General features: G+C 37.7%; 1 protein-coding gene across 6 annotated transcripts in view; it reads right to left on the bottom strand.

Annotated features, from left to right (window-relative positions):
* Positions 1 to 5,862, bottom strand: part of mc4r (melanocortin 4 receptor) — a 46,799-nt gene extending 40,937 nt beyond the window's left edge. For 5 of the 6 annotated variants that reach the window (XR_014913383.1, XM_085419193.1, XM_085419192.1 and 2 more), the window contains exons 1-2: positions 5,554 to 5,862; positions 5,294 to 5,470 (exon numbers count right to left, since the gene is read on the bottom strand). The gene's annotated coding sequence lies outside the window, so the exon portion shown is untranslated. Of the gene's footprint in view, positions 1 to 359; positions 4,668 to 4,781; positions 4,852 to 5,293; positions 5,471 to 5,553 lie in introns of those variants that run through there. The other variant, XR_014913384.1, reaches the window with a different exon arrangement.
* Positions 5,863 to 7,039: the final 1,177 nt, after the last annotated feature.

Genomic DNA, 7,039 nt, shown 5'->3' on the forward strand with positions numbered 1-7,039 from the left:
ACATGGGGACATTATTCAACAACAACGGCATTATATGTGTCATTGGGAAATAAGAGAAAAAAATCACATGAATATTTCTCTCATTTCTTACCTTGATTAAAGCTTCAAAGACTTTGCTCATAGTTTATCTTTATTTGGAGGTTCAACCTAGATTGTTAGCACTCCAGAAGTTCTTTTTTTATAGTTAATAAATAGATACATTGATATTTTTATTGTGTTTGTAACAAAGCGCTTGCAAATTGTTCCATACAGTACATTAGTTTAACACCCTGGGAGCTGAATATGAACCCATTTCTCTCATGTTCACAGCAGTTTATTAAACAGAACATAACAAAAAACTGAACTTTTGAAAGTACAGGATAATCCTACAACAAAACGTTGAAAAAAAAAAATTGTGTACAACTTTTAACACTCCCAAAACACATTTAAATGTACATGCCAATTAAAATAGACCCACTACGCTATATTCAGTGCATTAACAGCAGATTAACAAGGCTACAAACCACAAAGAAGTAAACAACCATTAGTCATTAACCTTTCTAGTAACAATACTGGAGCTGACAGTAAATTCATTCAGAGATGAATCTGTAATAATGTATGAGTGCATGAGTAGGGTTAACTCGTCCAGCTCCTCTGGAGGCATTTTTAAATGTAATTTATAAATCCAGCAAAGACTAATGATTTTGTTTTTGTTATTTTTTGCTATTTTATACAACTGAAAAGTGGAGCCACTTATATATTTTTGTTAGATTGTATTGTTTAAAAAAATGTTTTTTTAAAAAACCTTTTAGAGAGCCAGAAGCGCCCTTGTGCATGAAGGAGATATACACAGATTATGTAAAGACAAAGGAAACAAAGTTCGAGGCTGATTCTTCTTTTAATAAAATACAGTTTACCAAGTAAGTAGATATAAAAAACACTTTTTCATGCCTGTCCTTATATCTCACATAAACAGCACGTGTTTCGCCGTTCACTTTACAGATTGATAATATTCTGATAATAGTTAATAGAAAATTAAAAATATCTTTAATGTTTCAGTGTAGGACAGAGACAACCATGCTTAGCGCAGAGATAGGAAGTACAAAGTATACATACTTCATTACTGTACTTAAGTAGAATTTTCAAGTAACTGTAGTTTCCGTTTTTTTGACAACTTTTCACTTTTACTTCCTACATTTTTACACAAATATCTGTATTTCTACTCATTACATTTTCAAAACAGGCTCATTACTTCAGATTTAACAGTAGCATTTCTAGTTTAACAAGTGCTTGCAACTTATAACTGAGTGAAGTGTTTGTAAGTTGTGATTTCAGTACTTCAGCATCTAGCTAGCACTACAGAAGCAGAAGAAGCAAGGAGGAGGTAACGTGGCAGGTAATTTCAAATGCAGCGTTTCTGTCAGCTTAACAAATATTAACAAACACATCAACTATTTGTGTGCACTTTTTACAGTGCGTTGCTAACTAAGGTCCAGCTGCTGTATTTCACAGGAAGAGAAAAGAAAGAGAACTAACATCATTCAGAGAAGGAGAAAGATGTAAGATGACAGACAGGACAGGGGAGGAAGAAGTGAGGTTATATTTAAAGGTACGGACTGCGCAGTGATACTTGATAAACTGCAAATTTAAAGCTTACATGTAACGTCATCATTTTATTAACATATTGGATCTGTCTCTCATGTGTTTTAATAAAATGTGTCGTGCAAAACAAACTGAGCTATATTAAATTTTTGTTAATCAAATATTACAAGAAAAAACTAAGTGGATAAACAGGTCAGCTCATCCGATTGTGGTCAGTTTGAAGCTCAGTGCTGGTGCACAGTGGCAATAGAGCTCACGGTCAGAATTAGGTGACATTAAATGTAGAGTCACTGCTGTACTTTTGCCACCTTTGTAGAAAAGGCACAATATAGTGACATACTCTGACCAACCACTTTGGCGCCAAAGAAAAACGATTACAGGTCACCAGAGAACTTCAATCTACACACCTAAAAACCACCAACCAGGTGAGAAATTTGGGCGTAGTGATGGATGCAGACCTAAACTTAGAAAAACACATTAAGACAATAACAAAATCAGCTTACTATCACCTCAAGAATATTTCAAGGATAAAAGATCTGATGTCTCAACAGGACCTGGAAAAACTAGTCCATGCATTCATCTTTAGTAGGCTTGATTACTGTAACAGCATCTTTACAGGTCTACCTAAAAAATCAGTCAGACAACTACAGCTCATTCAGAACTCTGCTGCTCGAGTCCTCACTAAGACCAAACAAGTGGACCACATCAGTCCAGCTCTGAGGTCTTTACAGTGGCTGCCTGTCCGTCAGAGAATAGACTTTAAAGTTCTGATGCTGGTCTATAAAGCTCTGAATGGTTTAGGACCAAAATACATCAGTGACCTCCTGACCCAGTATGAACCTTCCAGATCCCTCAGGTCATCTGGATCCGGTCTTTTATCAGTTCCCAGAGTCAGAACCAGACACGGAGAAGCTGCATTCCGCTTTTATGCTCCTTATATCTGGAACAAACTCCCAGAAAGCCTCAGATCAGCTGAAACACTCAGTTTATTTAAATCCAGGTGGAAGACTCACCTGTTCTCAGCTGCATTTGAATAAAGCACCAAATCCACACTTTTAAGCTTAAATTTCAAAACTTACACTAACTACTGATCTTATCTATTTCTGATTTTATCTGTTTTGATTTTATATACTGTTTTGTTTGTTTGTTTGTTTGTTTGTTAAGTGGGTTAGAGCTCTGGGTAGCTCCCCAGCTGGGTCTAGACTGGGTCTAGAGAGTATTTTAAATTCAGGGAATTTAAAATAGAAAGTAGCTCGTCCACAGAAGGACTGGTAGCTCCCCTTACGATAAGGGTTCAGATCGCGCGAACAGGTGTGAAATGTGTGTGTTTAGTTAGTTTGTTTGTTTGCTTGTTTTAATCAATTTTAAATCATGCTTTTTATTTGTTTTTGTTTCTAATGTCTCTGTAAAGCACTTTGAATCACCTTGTTGTTGAATTGTGCTATACAAATAAATTTGCCTTGCCTTACACCTGTTCAACTGCTCATTAATGCAAATATCCAATTAGCCAATCACATGGAAGCACCTCAGTCCATTCGAGCATGTAGACATGATCAAGACCACCTGCTTCTGTTCTAGTGGAACCTAAGAATGGGGAAGAAAGGTGATTTAAGTGGCTTTGAATGTGGCATGGCTGTTGAGGGTGGCAGTTGTGCTGTGTGAGATTTAGGATGTGGTGGAATGAGGAATTCATGTAATGGATGTGCATCCAACAGCAACAAAATCCCGGAGGAATGTTTTCAGCACCTTGTTGACTCAATACCATGAAGAATTAAGGCAGTACTGCAGGCGAGATGGGGTTCAACGTGGTACTAGCAGGGTGCACCTGACAAAAATGCCTCTTGAGTGCAAGCAGAGAGTAATTTTGCAATTTCAAGACATATGTTGTTGTCAGTTTCTTTACCCTAGTGCTTTAGCGCATTAGAAATTGCACTCAGCTGAAACAGATTTCCCCTGGGTTCTCACCTCTTGCACCTTGTCCTCCACCAACACAGTTTATCTCCTCTTGAGAAAAAAAACAAAACACAAAACCCACACGGACAATTCAAAATGGGATTAAACCAACTGTAGTTGTTTTCAAGGATATAAATTTTGGCTTACACAGAGTCCACTGGCCCTTTTACTCAGGGATGAATCATGGCATCAAATTGAAAGTGTCAAAAGTCAGATTGTCATTCTTACGTACAAGCAGCTTCTTTCAGTGTCAGACGATGCCTGAATGTTTTATTGGGGGCAAAGTCTGGAGTTTTTAAACACTTTGGGGAAACTGGCTTTGCAGCAGTCCTTTTTGAAAAGGATCATCTATCATGCAAACATTTGAATTCAAAACAAATGGAGAACAGAAGCTTACTCTTTGACTCCACCATAAATTTTTGAAGTTAAATAAAGCAAAACAAAACAAAAAAACCCATGGCAGAAACAAAAGCCCTTCAATCTGATAATCTGTTGTCATTGCATACGTTGAGATTCATGCTAATAAATACATTGACAAACTTATTAAGAGCATGGCAAAGTTGAAGTTAAATGTTTTTTTTAATATTACAAGGAAAATAAAAGCCTTTAATAAAAAGAAATAAAAAGAAATCAGACAACACTGTTCTTAAATCAGTCCCTTACTCCTCTGTGGATTAGAAGCTGAAGAAAACTGCCTCAGACTGGGAAGCAGGGACATTGCTCTGAAGTCAGACTTTGGGTAGAGCTGATGAGTGAGCGCGAGGTGGAGGGGTTGCCCTGAGAGCTGGTTGGGCAGGACTGCTGTGGGCTTGTGGTCAGACTTGTTCATTGTAGCTGGCTGACTTCACCATGGCTGCCACTTGTCTACAGTTATGTTTCCATGTACAGGATGCTGTGGGTGTGTTCCCAGTGAAGAAGGTCTGGGTTTAGGTGGTGACACTTCTGCTTTTTTTGTTCATGATATTGTCTTTCTGGCATATTGTAGAATGACCTCCAGCACTTAAAAGCTTTGTGGGCAGAATGTAAATAAGCACCAACGCTCAGGCCCTCTAAGTGAAGGAGACAGTCTACCGTGGGGCAAAGAAATCTCAATTTGTGCTTCTTCTTACATGAAATTGCATGACAGTTTAGGCCTAGATGTAATAGAGAAAAATGGAAGAATGCTAAAAATGTATTTCTGATGTAGAAATATTTTTGTGAAAAGGATTTGATGGTCATTTGCATAACAAATAATAATCCAAACTTACGTGACTTTTCAGTCAAGGTGACTCCAAATCAGTCCCACCTGCCCTTGACCCACTGCACCTAGATCACACCCTGCCAAAAATAATGCTACCGTGTTCTTTAAAAGTAAAAAGAGAGCACCACCTTTAGGGATGGGTATTGATAAGATTTTAACGATTCCGATACCATTTTCGATTCTGTTTAACGATTCGATTCCTTATCGATTCTTATTTTTAAAAAAGGAGAACACTAAGGTCGATTAGCTTAGAACTTTGTTTTATATCTTCTCTTTGAACAAGATAGAAATTTAGGAGTAACATGGCCTTACAAACCCAACAGTGAGATCTTAAGAGATCCACAGCCTACGGCCCTTCAATGGGGTGTCACAGGGTCCCCAGGAAAAAAAACGTATATGTAAAATAATAAAATAAATATTCTCCTGTAGCAATAACAAAGTTTAACATAAATTATTCTGTAGCAATTACACAAGAATATCCAGTAATGTCCCTGCCTACAATTAAACACATTCACTTACCAAAGTGAAATCGGGGGCATCTGCTGTGGCAAATGGGTGCAAGCCTTTGACCACAAACTTAGACACTGCTGGGTGACATTCGTCTATCCTGGCCTGAAAGGAGACGCTACCGGTAGACTGCAGCGAGAACTGCCAGCATCTGAGCCAGCCAGACTCTGTCTCTCTCATCATGGTTATCTAAATGCAACGCACAGTAATAGCAGGTTTTGTAATAAGGTAAATCGCGCTAACATAATATGCAATGCTAATTGATTAGTTACCTGCAGTATTAACGGGAGAGGACGTGGAAACGCTACCGCTGCTGCTGGGTTGAGCTTCGCTAGTCCGGAGCGGATCAAAAACACGACATTCGTTGAAAGCAATCGCGTGTTTTTTGAGCAAATGCTTTTGCATATTCGTAGTGTTTCCTCCCTTTGATGAAATCTCTACTTTGCAAGTATTGCACGTTGCCCTGTTGTCATCCTTTCTCATAAAGTGTAACCAAACTTTTGAGCGTTTGTGCCGCTCAGGCGCCGTGTTTCCTACTGGGTAAAAGACGCTACTCAACGTGATGACGTCATTCGGGGCGACTGGAATCGATAAGGGAATCGTTTTTAAAAGTGGCAAACGATTCCAAGGAATTGAAACAGTGGGAACCGGTTCTCAACAAGAACCGGTTTTCGATACCCATCCCTAACCACCTTTGCAAATTGCTCTTTAAAGGTCAGCTCAGATGAGTAATCAGAAGCTGATAAGATTACACCATTAACATGTTCTACATGACATGTAGTAAGCAATAATTTAATTATATTTGCTAATACCAAATTAATTTATGAAAGCTGACTTAATTATTCAGGAGCTCAGTGACCTCATGTTCGCACTTACAGTTTTTACCACATTGAGATCATTTTAAACTAAGAGTTTCTAAAGAAGGATCAATCCTGCAGCTTCTTGTCTTGTAGCTCTTCAGTGGACTACCTATTGTGCCTAATACAGTTCTCTCTGTTTGAGTTATGCTCTAATTTAATGCATGTATTGATAGATTGCATTTCTTATTAGCTCGTATGTGTTTATTGCACATTTTTTATTTATTTATGTATTTAAAAATGGACAGGCAATGTAAATCAGCTTTAGGATCTAAACTAATCAAAAATCAACCTAAATGTTTTAGTGTTTGACTCATCATCTGAGGAAAGATAAGCTGAGCATGTTTGGACACATTGATGTTTTCAGAGGAAAATAGATCCAAATTGAATTGGACTGCAGCATCATAAGATTAGTCATGAAGAACAAACACAAAACTTTTAAACATCTGGTTTTGATGGGATTTATCATTCACGTCATATCACATCAGATGTGCCAGGGACATATTAATCATCCTCCTGAGTGCTGCATGCAATAGTGACCTTTACTTTTTTCCATTACTGTATAACCTTGTAGCACAGATGTATTCAGTGCACTGCCATCACAGATAGTGAATACTAAAACTGTGGGAGTCTTATTAAAGTTTAATAGGAATAGTTGGTTAACTTATAAACAAACTAATCAAAAATAAATTATAAATATACACAATATTATACAGTGCAAATGGAGAAGAACAGAGTGATTTGTCTCTTCAGCACCACGGACAGAGAAGAACTGAGTTTAATACAAGTAGAGTGAGCACTCAGTTTTTTACATATGGAGTTTAACGCTCACGTTCATAATCTTTACCTTCACATGATGGTTTGGATCGATTTTGACCCGAGGCAAGATGTATAGAATCTG

This window comes from Rhamphochromis longiceps, linkage group LG9, assembly GCF_057381845.1.
Source record: "Rhamphochromis longiceps isolate RC_006_pf linkage group LG9, R_longiceps_female_GT1.1, whole genome shotgun sequence".
NCBI classification, from domain to species: domain Eukaryota; kingdom Metazoa; phylum Chordata; class Actinopteri; order Cichliformes; family Cichlidae; genus Rhamphochromis; species Rhamphochromis longiceps.